This window comes from Cheilinus undulatus, linkage group 3 (genome assembly GCF_018320785.1).
Source record: "Cheilinus undulatus linkage group 3, ASM1832078v1, whole genome shotgun sequence".
In the NCBI taxonomy this organism is placed as follows: domain Eukaryota; kingdom Metazoa; phylum Chordata; class Actinopteri; order Labriformes; family Labridae; genus Cheilinus; species Cheilinus undulatus.
This window is the reverse complement of record NC_054867.1, coordinates 42,842,486-42,863,561: the sequence shown is the minus strand read 5'-3', so window position 1 is coordinate 42,863,561 and position 21,076 is coordinate 42,842,486. Positions and strand designations below refer to the sequence as shown.

Here is a 21,076-nt window from a genome sequence, read left to right as displayed (position 1 = left end):
ACCTATTACTGCCACTTTTAAACCAATTTCCCCCGTTTATAAAAACATTTTTGCAACTTTTCTGGCAACTTTCAGCCTATTTTTGCATATGTTTGCCATTTTTGTATCTTTAAGCAATTATCACCAATTTTTGCCACTTTTTAACCCCTTTTCACCAATGTGTCTGCTGATCTTTGCCGCTTTTTTCTATTTTAGCCCATTTTTACCACTTTTAAACCCATTTTTCCAGCTTTTGTTACTTTTTTTTGCAACTTTCAGTCCATTTTTGCCAGCTTTGTCCCTTTAAGCCATTTTTCACCAATTTTTGCCACTTTTTAGCCCCTCTTTACCACTGTGTATGGTGATTTTGCCACTTTTTCCACTTTAACCCATTTCTGCTGCTTTAAAACCCATTTTTAACTCATTTATCGAGCCATTTCTGCACCTTTTTCACTTCTTTTAGCCAGTTTTGTCCAATTTGCTATTATTGACTCCTTTTCACCATTTCTTCCATCATTTTTTCAATTTTCTGCATTGTTTGCCTTTATCCCCTTTTTTCCTCTTCTAACCATTTTTTTCTACTCTGTAACCATATTCATCACTTTTTCTTCATTTTTTTGCCACCTTTAACTGATTTACTTTAACTGATGCCACTTTAAACCCATTTTTGCAGTTATTTCTACTTTATTTTCTGGCATTCTCATATTTGTGCAAATCATGCCTTAACTATAAAGTCTGACATTACATTCCAAGTGTTTTAGCGAATGTACTCATCCACATTGTTGATGTTACCGAAAAAAGATAATCCTGTTTTAAAAAATGGGTTTACATCTTGAAAAAGGCTGTATTGTACTGCGGTATAAATAAATCCAATTCATTTTTAAAGCTTTGATAAGGGGGGCTATTTTCCAGGTTAAAAACCAAATATGGCTATCAGAGTTTAACTTTACAAAACATCATAATCTGGCTGACCTTTCGCCCCTCCCAGTTGGCTGGGCTCCACAAAGGTCTCCCCTTTATCCCCCTTATGGCTGGCCTTGTCTATCAATATAAAGCATGTAACTAGGTAAATAAAAACAAGGAAAGTCTATACCCTTTGTCAGGCTTTAATCTGACATATCCTTGATTTTATCTCAATCTAACTATCACTGAACTTCTATACTCATAATGAAAATGCCAACAAACTAAGGTAGGTAAAGTGTTGACCAAGTTAGCAAGAAGTCCTTAGACATCTATTCTGGTTCTAAATCATCATAGTTTAGCAATAAACACAAAATGCAGCTGCAGTGGATGTGACTACCTTTCTGGTACAGTATTTGTTCCTCAACAGAAGTATAATAGACATTACATTTCTTTACTTTATTATAGTAAAAGTGTAGAAAAGCTAAGGGGTCTAAGTGTGAAACTGATTCCAAAGTAAGCATGAATTTCATAAAAAAAAGTGTTTGGAAATAAAGAAAAACAATCAAACACAAACGTTAACATACTGGAGGCACTAGAGCAATGATATCAAATTGACAAGTCTAAATTTGTAAACCTTTCATATCTGCACAACATATGCAGGATTTTTCACTTCATGAGTTATAGTTATGGCAGAATCCCACTCAAGGGTTTTAGTTAATCTAGATTACATCTCTATATCCCACATTTACAATCATTTATGTTATCTAATTGTTGAAATTTTCTGTCGGTACTTAAGTTGACATTTTGACTTGAGCAGTTATTCCCCAAGTGTGGCTTGAGGCCCCCTGGGGGCCCTGAAGTAATGGCAGAGGGGGCTCGGTGAGGCTAAGAAACACCAGTGTACACCATTTGTGCAGCTAGCAAAGCAAAGTCAATTTCATAAGACTACTCTCTGGCACATGCAGGGCTAACTGTGAAACTACAGCAGACGTCACAACTACTAAACCAAAGACAAGGAATATGATGAGTCATTTCTCGCCCTTGGCTTCAACTGTACAACAGCGGGTTTCAAAGAGAGAACCAAACTTCTTCTCTGCCACAGCCTTTCTGCATGAGATTTTCTGTTACTGGGCAAGAGGAAGATTATATCCTGGACTGGTCACCGCTCAATCAAATGGTTGTCATGCTGAGACAAACATTCATACTCAAACTCTAACCTCTGGGCAATTTAGACTCATCAAACAGTCAATCACTCAATTTATCTTTGTATAACATCACCTAAAGTTATCTCAAGTCACTTTACAAAAAGGGCAGGTTTAAACTGTACTATTTGATGTAATTAACCTAAAATGCATATCGTTAGACTGGGAGGAAGCTGGAGAACTCAGAGGGAAATGCACCAAAATATACACTGTTAAAAGTAATTTGAATTTAATTTAAAATACTTCAAGTTCCTTTACATCAAGTATTATATAAAATATTCAAAGGGTGCATCACTGCAGGGTAGATCAATTTCATTTGTTCTTGTTGATGAGTGCACATACTTCAGGCCACCACGACACAAGTCACTGCCAGAGTTGCGCCAACACCAGACAAAAACATGTGGCTATGACACTACCCAAACCAGAATCTGGGCATAGACTACTCCAGTGACAGACATGTACATTTTTAACCAGAACCAGGACAAGGGGCTTCTGATAGCAATGTTAGACACATCCAAAATGATCCTAACAAACTTAATGCTTGCCTCAAGCATCCAAGTGTGAGCACAGCCATGTTTGTGCTCATTTACCGGTGGGTTAACTGCAGGCGCTGCAGGTACAGTGACCGGTTTGTGCTCTGGTGATGGAGAGCACTTTGTTTATTAGTCAAGCACTGCATTGAAAAAGCTAAAAGTTTGCAAAATACCTATAAAAAATGTTTCAGTGCTTTAACTGTTTGTTATGCAGAGCTGACTTTATGGCATCTTCCATTCAGTAAAGCAGCCTCTGTCAAATAGTTACTTCAAAAAAGTTAACTCTCCATATTTTCATTCCCTCCAAGTGATGTCCATCATAACATCAGCAGGCCCAAGGTACAACAAATCAAAACAAGCTGTGACGGAGTTAACGTGAGGACAGCTTCAATTTGCAGTGATGCTGGATGCCGCCGCTGACTGGTTGTTGATTAGATAAATAATAAAGCCACCGGGCCTGTCAGCAGCTGTCAGAGCACATTCAGACAGCCAATGACAACTGTGATGTAACGGCGGTATGGAGTGGAAGAAAAACACCAGGAGAAATGTGAGGGCATGCTAGAGAGGAGATCAGTGTTAGCCTGAAACACAAACATGCAGCTTTCACTGCCCTGCAGAGGGAGAGAGCCAGAGAGGCAGGCAGCAAGAGGAAGAACAGGCCAGAGAGACGGAAAATAGGAAAAAGAGAGAAATAGAGGGAGAGATGACAGCACAAAGACAGTATTATGAGTTTGTCTCTATTTCAAAGGCTATTGTTGGATTCTGAGAGTCTTTTCAGATTTTCTGCACAAGAAAGAAAGATGGACAGAGACAGAAAGAGAAGAATGAACAGGCTGGTAAATATTTGGTGCCATCTTCTAAAAACAGCTTTTACTTTTCTGTGAAAACAGAGTCAGATTGTCGCTTTCAGTTCTTGCATTTATTCTCCCTTATGTGGCTGTTATTTGTTTTTTTTTTTAACTACCACTGTGTATGTTGGAAAGTTGTATGTATATATGAAACATTCATCTGGAAAAACTCCCATATAGAACAGTTAGGAAGGGCAGGACTTTTCAAACAATTCTCATAAGGTGATTGAAAAAACGATCTGTCACATTTAAATGGGCCAATCAGAGCAGCACGACAAAATAAGGTAGTTGAGTGCAGCTGTGGTTGAAACCTGAGATGTCTAGGCTAGGACTGTCGTGATTTATGATCAGCTGAGTTCCTAGTTGAAAAAGAAAGAAAGTCTTCTCTACTCAGACATGCTTGTATTAAAATGATAAAATAATGTTGTCTGGTTCTAATTAAACCTCCGCTGTACTACAGCAACATCCATGCTAATAGTTACCACTGCAGTAGCCATTGTATACACTGGCAAACCCCACTCTTAACGATCGTCAACTCATGCCAAAGCAGGTTCACAGAAGAGGTCCAGGGGTTCAGCTCTGAGAAAACTGCTGCTAAACTATAGTTACATCCAGGCAAATTGCTTCAATGGAGGCAGCCATTGCTTTTGGTACAGCGAAACCCCGCCCTTAGCTACCACCTCATTCTCCTCAAATGATGGTGATTGGTCCAAACCGTTTCCGGTTTCCTGGATTGGAGCTTTTCAAGATGGATTTGCCGGGTGATACCTCTACCATGAGCTCTTTTTAAACTTCGTTCAGTGTTTCATTATGGTAGAAAGCTAGACAGGACATTTTAGGGAATTTGCTTGGACATTTTCAAGTATTTTCATGAAATTATAAAAATAATAATTAGTTTATTTACAGTATATAGCACTTTTCAAAACCCAAGTTGCAAAGGGGGTATGTTTGTATATTTTGGAGAGTTTCATTTTTAGTTTTGGGGAAATGTGCTTTGAATTTATTTTGGCATTTTCATAGGAATTTGGGAAATGTGACTGTAATTTTTAGGAATTTGTGCATTTTTTTTCTTTGAGATGTTTATTGTTTTTAATGGAAATTTCAGGGAATCTGTTTGGATGTTTGTGGATTTTTCCATATTTTTTTAAACCTTGGGGAATGTAATAGAAATTGTTTGGGATTTGCTCTGAAATTTGGTAATTCAACTGAAAAATTTAAGGGAATTCAAATTGATTTTTGGGCCAATTTTTTTTATTGGAATGTTTAGGCTTTATGATTAAGTTGTTAAAACACTGGTGGAAAATTTGAAGACATTTTGCAGGACTTTTATATTTAAAGATACATTTTTGGCCTTTTCATGCATTTATTCATAGTGGTAGCAATGGAAAGATGTGGAGAAAGGGAGGAGAGAGTGGTGGAGAAACATGGGGTAAAGTGGCCAAAGGTTGCATTTAAACCTGGGCCACCCACGCACATGGGGTGAGCCTTAAACCACTAGGCCATCTGCACCCCATGGGACCTTTTTGATGGGATACTTTTAAACATTTTTGAGAATTTTCACAGAAATCTGAAGCAATTTCTATTACATTTTAGGGAAATTGTGTGGATTTTGAAAGGGAGAATTCCAAAGAAATTCCTGTCCAAAGACGAGGCTGATGTTTCCACATTTAACTTATCCCAAATAAGTATGAGAAACTCAAAATGTAACCCTAACAAAAGCTCAAGTCTCAGGAGGAAAATATGGAATTAATTGCACTGAAGACATACCAAAATATATATGATATATTTTGTTAGATATCATAGCACAATTTGAACAAATTTTTTAAGTAAACTCACCAGCCACATTATTAGGTATATCTGTTCACCTGCTCAATAATGCAAATATCTATCCAGCCAATCACACTGTAGCAACTCAATGCATTTAGACATGTAGAAAAGGTTAAGATGATGTGCTGGAGTTCAAACCAAGCAGCAGAATGGAAACACATGAGGTGCTATGGCTGTTGGTGGTCTGGCAGGCCTTCACCTTGGTTGAACCAGATCTGACCCCACACTTGAATGCCAAAGAAATCAATACTCATCAGACCAGGCAAGCTTTTATTTCTAGTCTTCTACTGGCTAACTGAAGTGAAGTCTAGTCATTCTCCTCTGACCTCTGCCATCAACAAGACATTCTGGCCCGGAACAGTCATGCTCCGCCGCTGGATATTTTCTCTTTTTCTGTAAACCCTTGAGAGGTTTGTGATTGAAAATCCCAGCAGATCAGATGTTTGTGAAACACTCAGACCCACCTGTCTGGCACTAACAACCACGGCACCTTCAAAGTCACTTAAATCCCCTTTCTTTCCTATTCCAATGCTTTGTTTGAACTTTATCACCTTGCTTGAACATGTCTGCATGCCTTAATGCCTTGGTTGCTGCCATGTGATTGGCTGATTAGATGTTTGCTTTAATATGCAAACTGATCAGGTGTACCTAATGAAGTGGCTGTTGAGTATATCATGAATATTTTATTCATGTTTGACATGATCTCAGTAACACTGGCAGTTTAAAATTTATTCTCCCTTAATATGGGCAATTGTTTAATCATTGGTTAATAATCTGGTAGTTCAGGGATCCAATCAGGGGGCCTCCTGGGCCCCTTCCTTTGGAGGTTTTGCTGGCTCATCCAGCTGGCAGGAGACCTCGGGGTACACCCAGAAAACACTGGAGAGAGTTTATATCTCATCTGGACTGGGAACACATCTGGATCCCCCAGTAAGAGCTGCTAAACAGAGCAGAGAAAAGAGACTTTAAGAGTCTAGACTACCATGATCTGCCTGCTACCATTATGGTGAGACTGTAAACCGTATTCCTTGGGTTCTACACCTACAAATTACTGCATGGCTTATCAAAATCAATGATTATTTTTCCTTGATAAGTCTAGAAGTATTTGACTGATAAAGGTCTTCTTATTGCCTCTGTTTCTGAAGAATAAATCACAAAAAGCTCCAACTCATAAACTTGATCTCTACTGAGGTTTCTCAGAGAAGCAACAAACAAATAAACCAGGGACAGTGAGACGTATAATAGCAGACAGTCTAGTTTCTCCCAACCGGTTATGTTCAACTATCATTACTGCCATCTCTGTGAAGTCTGTAATGTGGTTATTGTCACCTGAGGGCCGGCGAACTGATGATGAGCAGTGAAGAATGAGTGGGACTCAGCTCCTCGCTCTAATCTGGTCATAATGAGGCCACAAGCTCTTCTCCCACCACAGCAGATAAGACAGTAATTGTTTAAGTGTTTTATCTGATGTGGGCAGCAGCATCGCAGAGGTACTCCGTCGCATACTGAGTCACTGAATCATCACACAACTGTACAGGGCGGACACCAGCGGATTTATATGATTTACAGTTACTAGTGTAGTCAAATAGGGATGATAGAGAGAACAGTAGGGGGAACACATACATCTAGATTACATATATTAAAGAAATGATGAGGTAAAATTACAGTTCAGTAAGAATGAACTCCAGAAGAAGATTTATGCCCTTGAAATATATAAGACTAACAGGACAATCCATCTAATTGAGACCACATGTGAGTTTGTAGAATTGTTTCTTGTAAATGGAAGTGCCAAATAGTCAGAACTGGATCAAACAATGCTTCCTTCCACTAACGTCTGTGATGCCTGTCTACCTCTTCTCTGAGGTGCTGTAAGGAGGAGAAAATTTAGGACAATTCTAAGGACTATCCTTAGATGAGTCTAAGGATGGCTGACAGGTACCTCTAACGGTATGATGATATTATGTTCTCCATACTGAATCCTCAACCCACCATCGTCAGAGACAGCCTTTTTATTCTTCATGAATAAAAATGTGCATTTTTCCTATTTTTCATTGCATTCGGAAAGGTCTGGGTGATTTAGAAATGCACATGTTTCTTTTTACAATAATACAGTACATGACTCATTATAGGTGCTCTTTGGCTGCAGGAACTAGGAACCTTTTAAGGAATGCTGTGCTTTTCAACCACAGGAGCCTGGGTCTGATTTAATGCAAAGTACTTCCTAAAGGCCCAGGAACTGTAACTGTGGGGTTGCATTGCTGAACATTTCTGATAGGCAGCTATCATTAGCATTCTATAGGTTAACAAACATTTCTCTCTGGCCATAGTCAGCAGAGCCAATGCCTTTAGCAGAAATGAAACGTCAGGGTGACTCATTGAACTGCTGACTTAGACAATTCAAAGAAGAAACTAAAGCACACGGGTCACTTATTGCAGCTTAATAAGGTGCAAAGGACTAATGTTTCAATGCACGCTGTGTCATCTTGTATGTTTTGTATATCTGTATATTGGATGTAAAGGTGCAAAATAAAAAATAAAAAATATCATGAAAAAGTTAGTTATTTTTTCCTGTGGTTTAATTCAGGAAATTGACCTTCCATATATTCTGGATTCATCATTACAAAGTGAAATATTTCAAGGCAATTTTTTGTTTTAACCTTGAAGATTACAGCTTAAAGCTCATGAAAATCAAAAATCCACTATCTCAAAATATTAAAATATCACAAAACATCAGCCCAAAAAAAAAAAAAAAAAAAAAAAAAAAAAAAAAATTTACAATGTTGGCCTTGTGGAAAATTATGCTCATTAATGCATCCATACATTGGTTGGAGCTCCCTATTTACAAATTACTGCGTCCGTGGCACTGCTGGGGTGTTATGAAGCTCAGGTTGCTCTGAGCAGCTTTCAGCTCATATGTATTATTGAGTCTTGTGTCTCTCATCTTTGTCAGGTTGTTGATGGGGTTTATGTCAGGTGAGTTGGCTGGCCAATCAAGTGCAGTAATACCAGGGTCAGCAAACCAGTTCCTGTTAGTTTTGGCTTCACTGTGTGCAGGTTTCAAGTCCTGCTGGAAAACAAAATCACTATCAGTATCAGGGCTGCACGGCGGCGCAGGGGTTAGCGCTGTTGCATTAACGCAAGAAGGTCCCTGGTTCACTTCCCGGCACTCGGACTTCCTCCCACCACCAAAGACATGCTCATCAGGTTAACTGGTGGCCGTAGGTGTGAATGTCAGTGTGCCTGGTTGTCTGTCTCTATACTAGTATATTAGCCCTGTGATTAACTGGCATCCAGTCCAGGGTGTACCCCGCCTCTCACCCAGTGACAACTGTGATAGCTTCCAGCCCCCCACAACCCCAGGCGGGATAAGAGGTGTAGAAAATGGATGGATGGATGGATGGATGGATGGATGGATGGATAGATTATAGGAACTGTCCCTGACCCAGATCCTTCATTACAGTACAACCAAATAAAAATTAAAAAATGGCAATTCCATTTGTTTAGTTAATATTAGATCATTACCATTTAAATCTTCATTAGTAATTGACTAATACTGCATAATAACGTTGATTTACTTTGTTTTCCTGAAGCCTGCCTGTGTCAGGAAGCCTGATTTGCATAATCTGCCTTGACCCTGGTTGAATCACAGAAACAGGACCATAGGAACCATTCAGTTCCCTAAGAGAAGACTTCAGACTACAAGTTTGAGATGTATTTGGTCAAAAGCCACCATATGATGCTGACTTTTTCCCTGGGCCAATCATGAGCCCCAGACTTTTGCCACAGTATCATTTATGCAGCCATGTAGCTCAAACTGCGAGCATTTTCATAAGCTTCTTCTGAAATACAGAAGAACTGGAAGCTGATTTATACCAGTACTCACAAAAGTAGCAACTGTAAGCTAGCTCAAATGTTACATCTCATAAAGTATGCTTGCCATGTTAAATGTTAAGTCACAAACATCAGTTGTAGTTGGCTTAAATTGAGGGCACAATTCCTAACAAAATAAGCACAAATTAAGAGGTTTCAATTTGCAACTCTGTAAGCAGAAAAGTCCATTGTCTTTATGCATGAATCATTTCTGTAGATTTATCATTTTTTATTCAATCATAACCCAGTCTGTGAGACATTTTTGTCCAAAGCATGATGATCTCCTGACAGTTTTGACCTTTTTAAACTCGCTGTGTTCTTTGGTGACACAGATAATCGTTCTTTTGTCCTTTTGTTTGCTCCTGAAGGACTGTCATTTTATCTTCACTGGATCATCTCACGAGCGACACTGCTCTCAGATGGGGTGAAATACATTTTCCCTTTACCTTTTCTTTAAGTCCTACTTTATTTTCTCTGACCCTCCTGAAACACTGCAGTTGAGGAAATGAGGAAGTGTCATCAATGAATCTGCTGTCACAAACTCAGACAAACACTGAGGCAGGTTTGCAAAGTTAGCCTTGAAGGTCACACTTGGATTTTCTGCAGATGTAAATGCTCTTGCAGGTTCTCTCTGGAGCAAATATCTAAAAATAAAATGAACTCTTCATCTTTTCGTCTTTCCTGCCAGTATGATTGATGACCGAAAAGTCCTGCTGCTTCACCTGATGACCTCGTGTCTGATCAAACCCAGACTGATGGACCGGCACCAGAGGCTATAGTACTCTGCTGTAGTAGGTGTCTTATGTGCAGCATCTTTTTTCCCACTGACCCAGAGCCTGTGGCCCATTTTATTGTCCCAGTTTCCCGCAGGTAACCTAAAACGGTGAAGATTTACAGTCTTCTGGATAGAAATATACATCATACTGTAGTGTGATAGCATTATCTCTGTCTAAGAATCTTGGTATGGATGCCTTGACCCTAAAACTCACACATCCTTCTGCCCTGTGACCTCTAATCATGCTAGTAGAAAGCATCAGGATATAGTGCTGTGAAAAAGTATTTATCACTTTCATGTTTTCTTTCATATTTCTCACACTTAAAGGTTTTGAATCATCACTAAGGGAAAAAAGCCATCCATACCTACAAGATCTCAAGAACCAACATCATGCTGCGATCTAAAGAAATTCAGATGATAGACAGAGTCATTGACATCTATCAGTCTGGAAAGGATTACAGAGCCATTTCTAAGGTTTTGGGGCTCCAGTAAACCATGGTGAGAGCCATTACCCACAAATGGAGAAAACTTGCAACAGTGGTGAACCTTCCCAGGAGTGGCCGGCCCACCAAAACTACTCAAAGAGTGCACTGACGACTCATAGAGGAGGTCATGAAAGAACCAAGAACAACATCTAAACACCTGCAGGCCTCATTTGACTCAGGACTGGTCAATGTTTATGATACAACAATAAGAATTCCAAGACCAAAACCACCAGTGAAAATATTCTGTGGACTGATGAGACCTAGATGACTTGCCATAACTGATGAATCCATGAATTCTGCTCTCTAACAGAAAATCATGAAGGAGAATGTCTGGCCATCAGTTCATGACCTTAAGATCAAGCGCACTTGGATTATGCAGCAGGAAACCATCAAGTCCATCTATGAATGGCTTAAAAAAATGCAAAAAGAAGGTTTTGGAGTGGCGTAGTCAAAGTTTGAACTTAAATCTGATTGAAATGCTGTGGGATAACCTCAAACAGGTCATTCATGCTTGAAAAACTTCCTATGTGGCTGAATTAAAACAATTCCACAAAGGAGAGTGGGTGAAAAATTCATCCAGAGCAATTTGAAAGATTCATTGCCAGTTATCACAAACGCTTGTTTTCAGTTGCTGCCGCCAAGGATGGCACAACCAGTTATTGTTATTTAGGGGCAATTACTTAGGCCATTATGGTTTGGATGGCTTTTTCTATAATTGAGATCAGCTGATCTCATGCAAGCCCTTATCAGCTGATGGCTAGTTGATTTGCATGCTATGGCTTATCCCACTCAGGCTGCCATATAAAAACTGCTCTAGCCTGGCTAGGCTCTGTCACTGTCTTTGCAAGCTGCTCTTGCAACCCTCCTCCACCCAAGCTCCTCCTGCTTCTGACTTAACCAATGTCATTCCGTTGTCATTGATGCCTGCTCTGCTCTGGGTTTTACTGATTCAATCCCTGCCTCAGGCTTTACTTATCGGCATAGGAAGAGCAGGAATGTGTACTGGTCCAGCTTCATTCTTTTCAGGTAGGCTCCTGGAAGGGCAGGGGGGATCCCAGAACAGCCAAACTGCCTATTCAACAACTGCTAATAAAGAAATATTTATGGCTGAAAATCATGTGTGTTTCATGACAATATGGTCCTGACTGAACTGCATTTTGAATTTTCTCACCTTTGTCTAATATCAAAATTAGCTTGATGGTTTGAAACATTTAAATATACAAAAACAAAAGGAAGTCAGGAAGGGGGTCAATACTTTTCCACAGCACTGTATGCTACCTTGCTTTCTATCTTCTCATATGAGACACAACAGAATATCTGCCTGATTTCCTTGCAAATGTAAATTCTAGCAATAAGCCACCACTGTTATCTCTCGGCCTGTGAATGCATTTGGTACAATGAAGCTAATTTGACTTTTTAAGAATGGTCTGCTGTTCTACACACGAAGCTGACCACAAAGGACACATTAGGTCTGCTTCCTCTGAAAGCCACGGAGAAACTCTGATGTGGCCTTTAATCGACCTCGCTGTTGAGCAAAAATTGGTTTTGACAGGAGTGGCGTTTTGCGCTGCCCTGAGAGCGCGCTTCATTAGCATGCTTCATTACACAAATATTTTTCTCAAGTACAACTTCATCAATTTTCGTACAACTGTGCGATGGAAAAATCTATTTCAAGAGCGCTGTTTATCACTTGGATTCCCTATGGATGGCGAACTGTGAAAGGCAGACATGTCAGGCGAAGGAGACGGAGGTGATTTTTATTTTTTAGGCCGACATCGATGAAGAAACCGAGCTCCAGAGAGTGAGCTGCAGCTGCTCTTTAGGGTAGGGACGTGGTTAAAAAAAAGGGACAAAAGTCAGACGGTTGAGGTGAAAAGAGAGGGAGAGAGAGAGGCAGAGGCGACAAAGAGAGGAGGAGAAGAAAGGGGAAATAATGAGACAGTAAAATGAAAAAAGGGCTGGGAGAAATTGAGGAAGCGAACGAGATGAGAGTGAAGAATGAAAAGGGAAGAGGGGAGAAAAGCATCTTTAGCATTTAAATGAGTCACGACAGAGGGCAGAGCACTCTTCGCCTTGCAGCGTTTGGATTCAGGACCTGGAAGTAATGAGGAAGGCCAAACAACAGATGACTTTCCATCTAGAATATTAAATCTCATTTTATCTTGTGACAAGTCTGCATTCATTATCAGTGCTAAAAATACACAAGCAGCGCACGGTTGAATATATCTGCTCAAAGAAGGACATCTACAGTCGTATTCTGCTCTTTTAAACATGGCCGTGTGTATAATTTCATGCTTAATGGTATAATGTGTCACACGGCGGCTCAGTTCTCCTGTAATAATCATTCCCAGAACGTGCGGCGGCTCGTTAATGTTCTGTCAGAATGCTGCTTGACGGAAGAATAACAGCTTGAGTGTTGGACGGCAACACTCGTGTGCGTTGCTGTGATTGAGCATCCAATAGAAAGTGCTCTGTCAGTGATATCCCATCATGCCTTCACGTGAATAAAACATGGGGGGGGTTTGTGCTGTATATTATCTGGCTTTACAGCACTTCATGTCCTGTGGATTTCACTAAGGTGAGGATCATTGCTTACATGTTTACACACTGGCACATGCACACTCCTGCGGTGTGTATCTGGTAACCCCCTGGAGGGCAGGGTGGTTATGTGTTATGTAAGGAGCTCAGGAGGAGAGAGGTGGGGGTTTCTCACACACCGTTCATGCTCGGGCTTATCGCCCCGGGGCTCTGCAACGAGCACGCCATGACTGATAAGAAGAAAGCGTGCGCGTTTGTGTGTGAGAAAAAGATAGAAAGGGTGAGGAAAAAATGAGCCGGGGAAGAAGAGAGGAACAGAATTTATTTTTCAAAGATTAAACACTCACTAGTGTGTGACATGCAAAGAGATTTGATGTGTGTGTAAGCGTAAGATATTTAGCCAAATGTACGTGTGTTTGCATGGCTCCCTGTCAAACTGAGTCTGAACCAGCTTTTATCTTCCAGGCTTTTTTTTCTTGAGTTATTTTATTACACTGCACAATTTTCATATAAAACAGAGGGCTATATATCAGTGGAAGCTTTCACAGAATCTCTCCTCAAGGAAATATTTTTACCAGTGATTAAAATGAGTTTCAATTTATGTTTTTATACTCATCACACATAAGAATTTCATAAGGCTGCAGTCAAATATATTGACGGTACATCCAAGATTTGCAATGCACTGGCCCACTACTGACCATTTAGCAGCTTGCAGAGTAGCTAAACTCCACAGTATCAGCTGAGGTCCATCTGGTATGGAATTTAAAAAAAATGCCTTTAGGATATCATGGACAAGGCTAGGAAGGGAGAGAATTAAGATCTGCCTTCCCACTCCTCTGACATGTCCCCATCAAATCCCTGTCTAAACTGCTCATGCTGCTCCAGGAAGCTACTGCTGAATTTAACAGTTGTCTTTTAACTATGGACTGTTTAAATAAGGAGGCAATGGATGGTATAAGATGCACTTTACAGTAGTGTCTTCTATGTGTGCAGCAATTAGAGCCCAAGACAAATATCCCATGGCCAAAATGAACTGTACTGTATCATCATATAATTTCATTTTATACCATGGTCTTGGTGAATACTTGATTCTGATTAGCTCTGGAAATTCCACTGGTGTCCATTAACTTCCAATATATGGACACCGTTCGAACTTCCCAAGTAGTTCTAGTCAAAAAATCTTTACACCATTCCAAATTAATGTGCAGCAGCCGTTAGATGATAGGAGTAACCATAGCAACCAGAGTCGGTCATACTTTCTGAGCAGGGAGTACAGCGTCGCCAGCCTAAGGAGCCTGCGAGCCGGCATCAACCATCACTTCACTGACATGAATATAATGACAGACTGCAGGTTTGATACCGGTAACTCAAGATAGTCTTATCACCTATTTTCAACGAGTTGTTCCCAGACTCACCTTAACACTGAGAGGTGAGTGTTGCAAAAAGCTTACTTCCCTCCCGTTCTATCTTCCATAAACTATTTTCAGAATATATGAATAACATAAAACAAAAGAAAACAAGCCATTATTTCTTTGTAGAAACACTTCTGATGAACTGGCATGATAATAGCTGATAAATATTGACATGACTCTAACAGGGAATGAGCACCTCTGTTACCTTGTAGTGCAGAAGGAGGTATTATTCTGTTTATTCAAAGAGCTGATCTGCTAATAATAAGCTTTCTATCAGATGACTGTCTATGTTAACTTACAGGTTTATAGTCTGATCACAGATGACTCTCCGGCTCCCTCATCTTCAAATCTGTTCAGAAAGTACACTGAGCAGACTAGTTTTTTTCTGTTCCATTGCGTTTTCGTATCTATGGCCCGTCCTATTTACTGGAGTACTAAATAACATTTAAATTCCCTAAGAATGTTTTGGGATCGAAATGATTATTCCAGTTATTAGTCAAACCCTCAGGCATTGCTAGGGAAAAAGAATTGTTGCTTTAGTAAAACTTTATATTTTGATCGCAAAACGTATGAAATGATAAATTAGTGGTTTTATTAATTCTTTTCTTTGGCAAGTGACCATGGTATAAGTGGTTAATCCCCTTCAAGGTGTCCAATTATCAGGGATTAATGGACTTCACAGAGGCACGCCTCCCCTCATCCATTAATCCCTGATAATTGGACACCTGGTCAGGCATTAACCCTTACGTATTGTGTGGTATTGTTATAAAATATCCTTTCATACTGAAACGTAATGTATTGTACATACCATATAGTATTGTATTGTGTATTGCACTGCATCCTGTCCTATAATATTGTGAATTATCATTTCGTACCTCATTGTATCGTATTGTATCATAACATAAAAAAACCCACATCGTATGGTTTGACATACTGTAATCTCTTGTATCTTATCCTCTCAAATTGTATTGCGTCGAACCATAATGTATGGTTGTAACATATCCTATGGTAACCAGTACTCAGTTGAGGGGGGATGAGGGGGGATGGCATCCCCCTGAAATAAAAATGGTCAAAATCATCCCCCTTCTAAAACGGTCACCCCCCCTTTCCATCCCTTGAGCCATTTTTATCAATGAATGTGGAAATATTACTACTATTTTAACATTGGAAATATTACCACCATTTCAACATTTAGGAGGCTTTGACAGGGCTTTACATTTACACCCGCCAACTAGCCAAATGCGGGTGGATTTTGGCCGTGGCGAGTAGCAGCTGTATGATAAATATAATCGAGGTAATGTATTTATAATTTTGACCAAACAAAAACTTTACTTTGTCGTTACGTTAGTAAATCAACCCTCACGATATCTATTTTTGGAAATCAGTGCCATCCCTGATCAATGAGGTGCGCGCTGAGTGCACTCACTCTCCCTTTCTCTCTCTCTCTCTCTCTCTCTCCTGAGCAGCACAGAAACTCTAATCACGTGAGGCCTGTAAACACACTTGTTGTTCTGCAACCTCTCTTGTCAAAAGTCAGCTTCTGCTATAGTAGAAGCTATAGTAGATCCTTTAGTTTGTGAATTTATGGTAAAACTCCGTAAAGCTCCCGCGCTGGTTCTGATTGACGTCGTAGAAATTCCTCGCGCTGATCAGCTGTTTTAAAATCAGATCGCGGGTGAAAACAAATAAAGAAAACGTAGGTATATTCTAAGGTGATATAATAAAATAAAGCCTACTGATAATGACACAGAAACATGGTGAGGGAGATAAAAACAGGATGAGCTGCTGTGTGAGGGAAGGGGAGGGTGCAGGGGTATATTTGAGGGGGGATGAGGTGGGCAAGATCACTGGTTTATGCTGGTTGAATTCTGAGGGAAAAACCCCAATAAAACAGAGCTAAAAAAATGTGGGCTTAATGTTATGATGAAAATAACTTGAAAAAGTCAGATAGACATTAAAAATATCTTTATTATTGCAACAAGGAATATGATCATTGAAAGCTCACAAAAATGTGAGAAAAATTGTCAAAAAGCAGCAAGAACATGGCAAAAATAAGTATAAAAGTAACTTAAATGGGCAAAAATGTGAGCAAAATGGTCAAAAAGCAGCAAAAATATGGCTCTCTCTCTCTCTCTCTCTCTCTCTCTATATATATATATATATATGGGGGGGGGGGGGGGGGGTCATTTAATTCTGGACCTCACTAATTTTGAAACCCTGGCTACAGCCCTGACCATCCCCCCTGTTTTTTTTTACAACTCGACTACTGATTCCACTTCCATTTATATTCTGTAATATTTGTATCCCATCAAAACGTACCGTATCATATGTTACCGCAGCCCACCATAATGTATTGTATCGTATCCCTTTCTTGCTACCTTCATCCCATTTGTAAGGCTTTTCACCCTTCTTCATCATACTTAATCCATTTTATGGCTTTTTTGCCCATTTTTGCCAATTCTTTTTTACACTTCTTTCCCATTTTTGTGGAAGATCCACTAGTTTTGGCCACTGTAATTCCCTTTTTTGTAACTTTTTTGCAACTTTTAACACTTTTTTCTGCCAGTTCCCACCAATTTCTGCCACTTTCTACATACTATATTTTTCTGACGTTTGTGAACACCATGGCTTAGGTCTAAAGTCTAACATTACTTTCCTAATAATTAAGCTCAGTGTGCCCATCCGCATTATAGAAATGACCAATAAAAAGGTCATTGTGATTTAAGAAAAAAGGGTTAAATTTTAAAAAAGCCTATACTGTACAACAGCATGAATAAATACATAAAAATCATTTTTTTGTTGCTTTGATGTGAGCAGAAAATAAGTTGGAAATAAAATATCGTTATCACAGCTTAACTTTATAATTGACTATGATCTTGTCGACCTTCATGAGTCCCACTTTTGCTTGGCCCTAGAAAGCTTTCCCCTTTATCCTTATTTATGGCAGCCTTCCTTGTCAAATACTACCATCAATTTTAAGTGTATTGATATAGACCCAACACAGTAGGCCTACACACTTGTTCTCATCAAACAACTTTTTATATAAACCATCCAGTCAGCATTTCCTAATTTCCTTTAATATGCATGCCTCATTTTGACAACCTCAGTGCAGATAGGCCTTATGCCCCCAGGGATCCTTGGTACTCCAGACCCAAGGATGGGAACAAAGGCTAAAGACAATGGTGAATAGGCTGAAGAAGACACTATGTCATATGCTGTCGAACTTGTTGGAAAAAAAAAATCTTAGGAAAAAGAATGAAAACACCCAAAACCCCAGAGCATCACAGAGACATCTCTATTTGGTGGAGCCTGTTTTTACCTGCTAATTTTGGCTATCAGGTGCTTCTATTAAAAGTGATGGATGTGGAAAATTTGGCCATCAATGTTGAGCTCTGAGGTGATGAAAGCTGGCATCAGATATGCCAACTGCCTCCTGATCAACCAACAGAAATATTCAGTATATTTACTGCCCTATAGGGGGCAGTCAGTGTGCATTCTGCCAACACAAAGTGTAGAATTTAAATTCTCTGTACTCAAATGTCGAGATTCCCACCCTAACTGATCAACAGTAGCAAAAAATGCACACATGCATGGATATTCAGATAAGAGTGGTCTCTTTACTTCAAAGGAAATAGTAATGCACATGAAAAAGTGAGCTGAATCTGTTTAAAATAAAATGAAAGAATGAAAAGAACACTCTTCTGTCCCTCTCTGTGCTGTTTTAAAGGCCTCTCCTCACTGTCACACTGAAACATGATTGGGAAGCGTATTGCCTCTGTGTGTGTATGTGCAGTCAACTTTGCCATGGTTGGGATTTGAGGGGGTTGTTCTATAAATACACTCCGTGCTAGAGGAGAATCTAGGCTGCACAAACACACACACATGCCAACATAGAGCCCTGCTACAACGCACACAGCCAACCAGAGGAAAGAATCACAACCCTGACAGGCCGACAGACCGCACAGTGTGAGCTAAACTGTCCTGTATGATTACATAAGCATACCTAAGAATAACTCCTGAGCAAAGAAGGTGTTTGGAAGCAGATTATATGTTTCCTGACAATCAAATGCATCAAACAAGTCAAACACAATCAGCTGGTAACAGCCACTCAGATCACTGACAGCAGCTGAGCAGATCCTGTGGGACGTGCTCTTTTGTAATACGAGTCTCAAGGCCACAGCGGGCCGTCAGTCCAACACCAGAATCACGCTGACACATGACAGATCTGTAGCAACGATATTTATGGGAACAAGGGAACATCTCCGTGTGCCATCACCCATTTTTATTCTTTGAAGAGATGGAAAATGTGTTTTTAAAATACTACTAGAGCGACAAAAGAGCAGCTGGCACAAAGGGAGCTTTGTTTTTGGATGATCGCCTTCATTGCTAATGCCGAGGGACTGCAGTTGCAGCAACTTTACACTCCACCAGTGGTCAGTGTGGTCAAAGTGGCTAAAATTAGATAAAAGTGGAACCTCCTCCCATGAAGAGTCATTTTAACAAGGTTTAATAAGGCTTACAGCAGGGATAAGTCTGCCTTTTTTGGAGTAAAAATAGTTATTCTTTCCTGAGGCTGTACAACTCTTTGACATTTAAATAGAAGGAAGTTAAGCTGTCTGCCACTCACACCTTTGTCCATGTGTCAGAATGTGATGAAGAGTTATATTTAAAGATCTATGTTTAGTATTAAAGGAAGGAAAACATGATATCATTAGTAATTTTTAATGTAACTTTAGAGATTGCTAAGTGATGCAGGAGGAAGGTTAAGCCTTCTGCCCATTTGGCCCCCAGAACATTATTAAGTTCAGAAATATGCAGGGAATAATAGGTTGATGTATATAAGGTACACTTTTTAATCCCTACAGCTATTTATACTCAAAAACAATTAAGATTAATATAAACTATATAGTATACCATACTAATATTAAACCATATTAGTTAAATGTTTGATCTCTTCTATAGAAATCCACCTGTCATCCATTATCAGCAAGCATGATGCAAATATTTTGAGTGCATTCTTGATTAAAACTGGTTTTCTTTCAGCCTCAAGCATTTAAAACTAAAGACCTTTTTCTTGCACAGGTTTTCCTCCAATCAGGGCACACCATATTAGCACCAAACTCAGTAATGGAGAACATAACAGCCCCGATGCATTCAGCTTAAATATCTCAATGGCCCCCTTGTGGCTGGACATGGTATAGGGACTGATCTTACTTTTCGAGGCTAAAAATGGCATACATTTAAAATAAAATAAAATATTTTTAAAGTATGTTAATTAGATCAAAATGTTGAAATGTTTTTTTGAAAGTCCGGCCTCCAAAGCAGCAAGGAAAAACTTGGCCCTTGTACAATGTAATTGATGATCCCTGCTCTAAGGACAAGGGAAGAGGTTGCCTAAGTGTGAAGGGGAGAGTAGGTAAAAGTCAGAAAACTCAAGGTTTTATCAGCAAGGAAAGACTGGAGTTAGCGCTGAATGTTCCTGTCTGAACTGGCCGATCCACCACCACCTCCTTATGAGAAATTGTGACCAAAATTTTTTTTAAATTCCAACCACTCATATTCATTTAATGGAAAACGTTCCAGTTTGGATCCAAGTTTGAACACAGCATAACTGAACAAGAGACAGGACTAAACAATCGTGTTTAAAAGGCACATGATTACAGAAGAACTTCCACACATACATCCTATTGCACTCCATGTTCCCAAGACAGCAGGGAAATATGGTAATCTAGAAATGTTTTCATTTTCTTGGGAAAACCAGCCTTGCTATGCAAAAAAAATGAGATAAATAATTAGAAATCTTCAGACAAATACTGAAATCTGCTCTTCATCATAGGAAAACCTAAAAAAATAGTATGTATGAATTTACTGTTTGTCCACTTAGGGCTTCCTTACAAGGATTTTTGGCCCTTTTTCCTGGCACTTATTCGCCACCCACTTGAAAGATCTTCACAACTCACTTTTGGATCCAAACTAACCAGCGGAGGATCACTGCTTTATATTGTTTTAGAAGCAGAAATTGAACTGTTTCTGATTATCTAAGGCTACAAAAGTTAGCACAGTATGCTCTCTCTCTCCTTGCAAACAAATAATAATTCATCTTTATCATTAAATAGTAAGGATTTTATTACATAGAAGTAAGGGACTGGTGTTTCTACAGAATTGATTTATGAGTCTTTAGCAAAGCAGACAATAAGAGAACCATATTTCTGCCATTGTGGGTAATAAGAACTGCATGCTTTACTTGTGCAAATTAATTAATCTAAATAGGCCAAGGCTATTACTCTCACATAAAATGGCTGTTTTTATTGTAGTCTTAATGTTTCAAAAATCACCAGCATTATCTTTAAAAAGGTGAAGAGTGCAGTTGTCTAACTGATGGAGAAACTGTTTGACCTTTTATATTAGCAGGCCCAGCCAACTTTGTAATTCTGGTGTTGCACCTGTTAAGAGGCTGGAATTCAGTGGTTCTTTTTGGGTACTTGTACTTTTTTGAGCACAATTTGAAATCAGCACTTCCAATTCTACATAACTCTTAGATATCCATTTTGCCATTTTGTTAATTTTCTTTTGACAAAAGAAACCACTCAGAAAATATATACTATGATATAATCTTTTTCAGCACTACAATAACTTTATTAAAAGAAAACTATACATTTTTTTAAAGTTTATTCACTGTTTTAGATATAGGGCCAACATCCCCA

At 39.3% G+C, this 21,076-nt stretch overlaps 1 protein-coding gene across 3 annotated transcripts in view; it reads right to left on the bottom strand.

Annotated features, from left to right (window-relative positions):
• Nucleotides 1–21,076, bottom strand: part of slc12a5a (solute carrier family 12 member 5a) — a 315,053-nt gene that overhangs the window by 42,551 nt on the left and 251,426 nt on the right. The window lies entirely within an intron of this gene.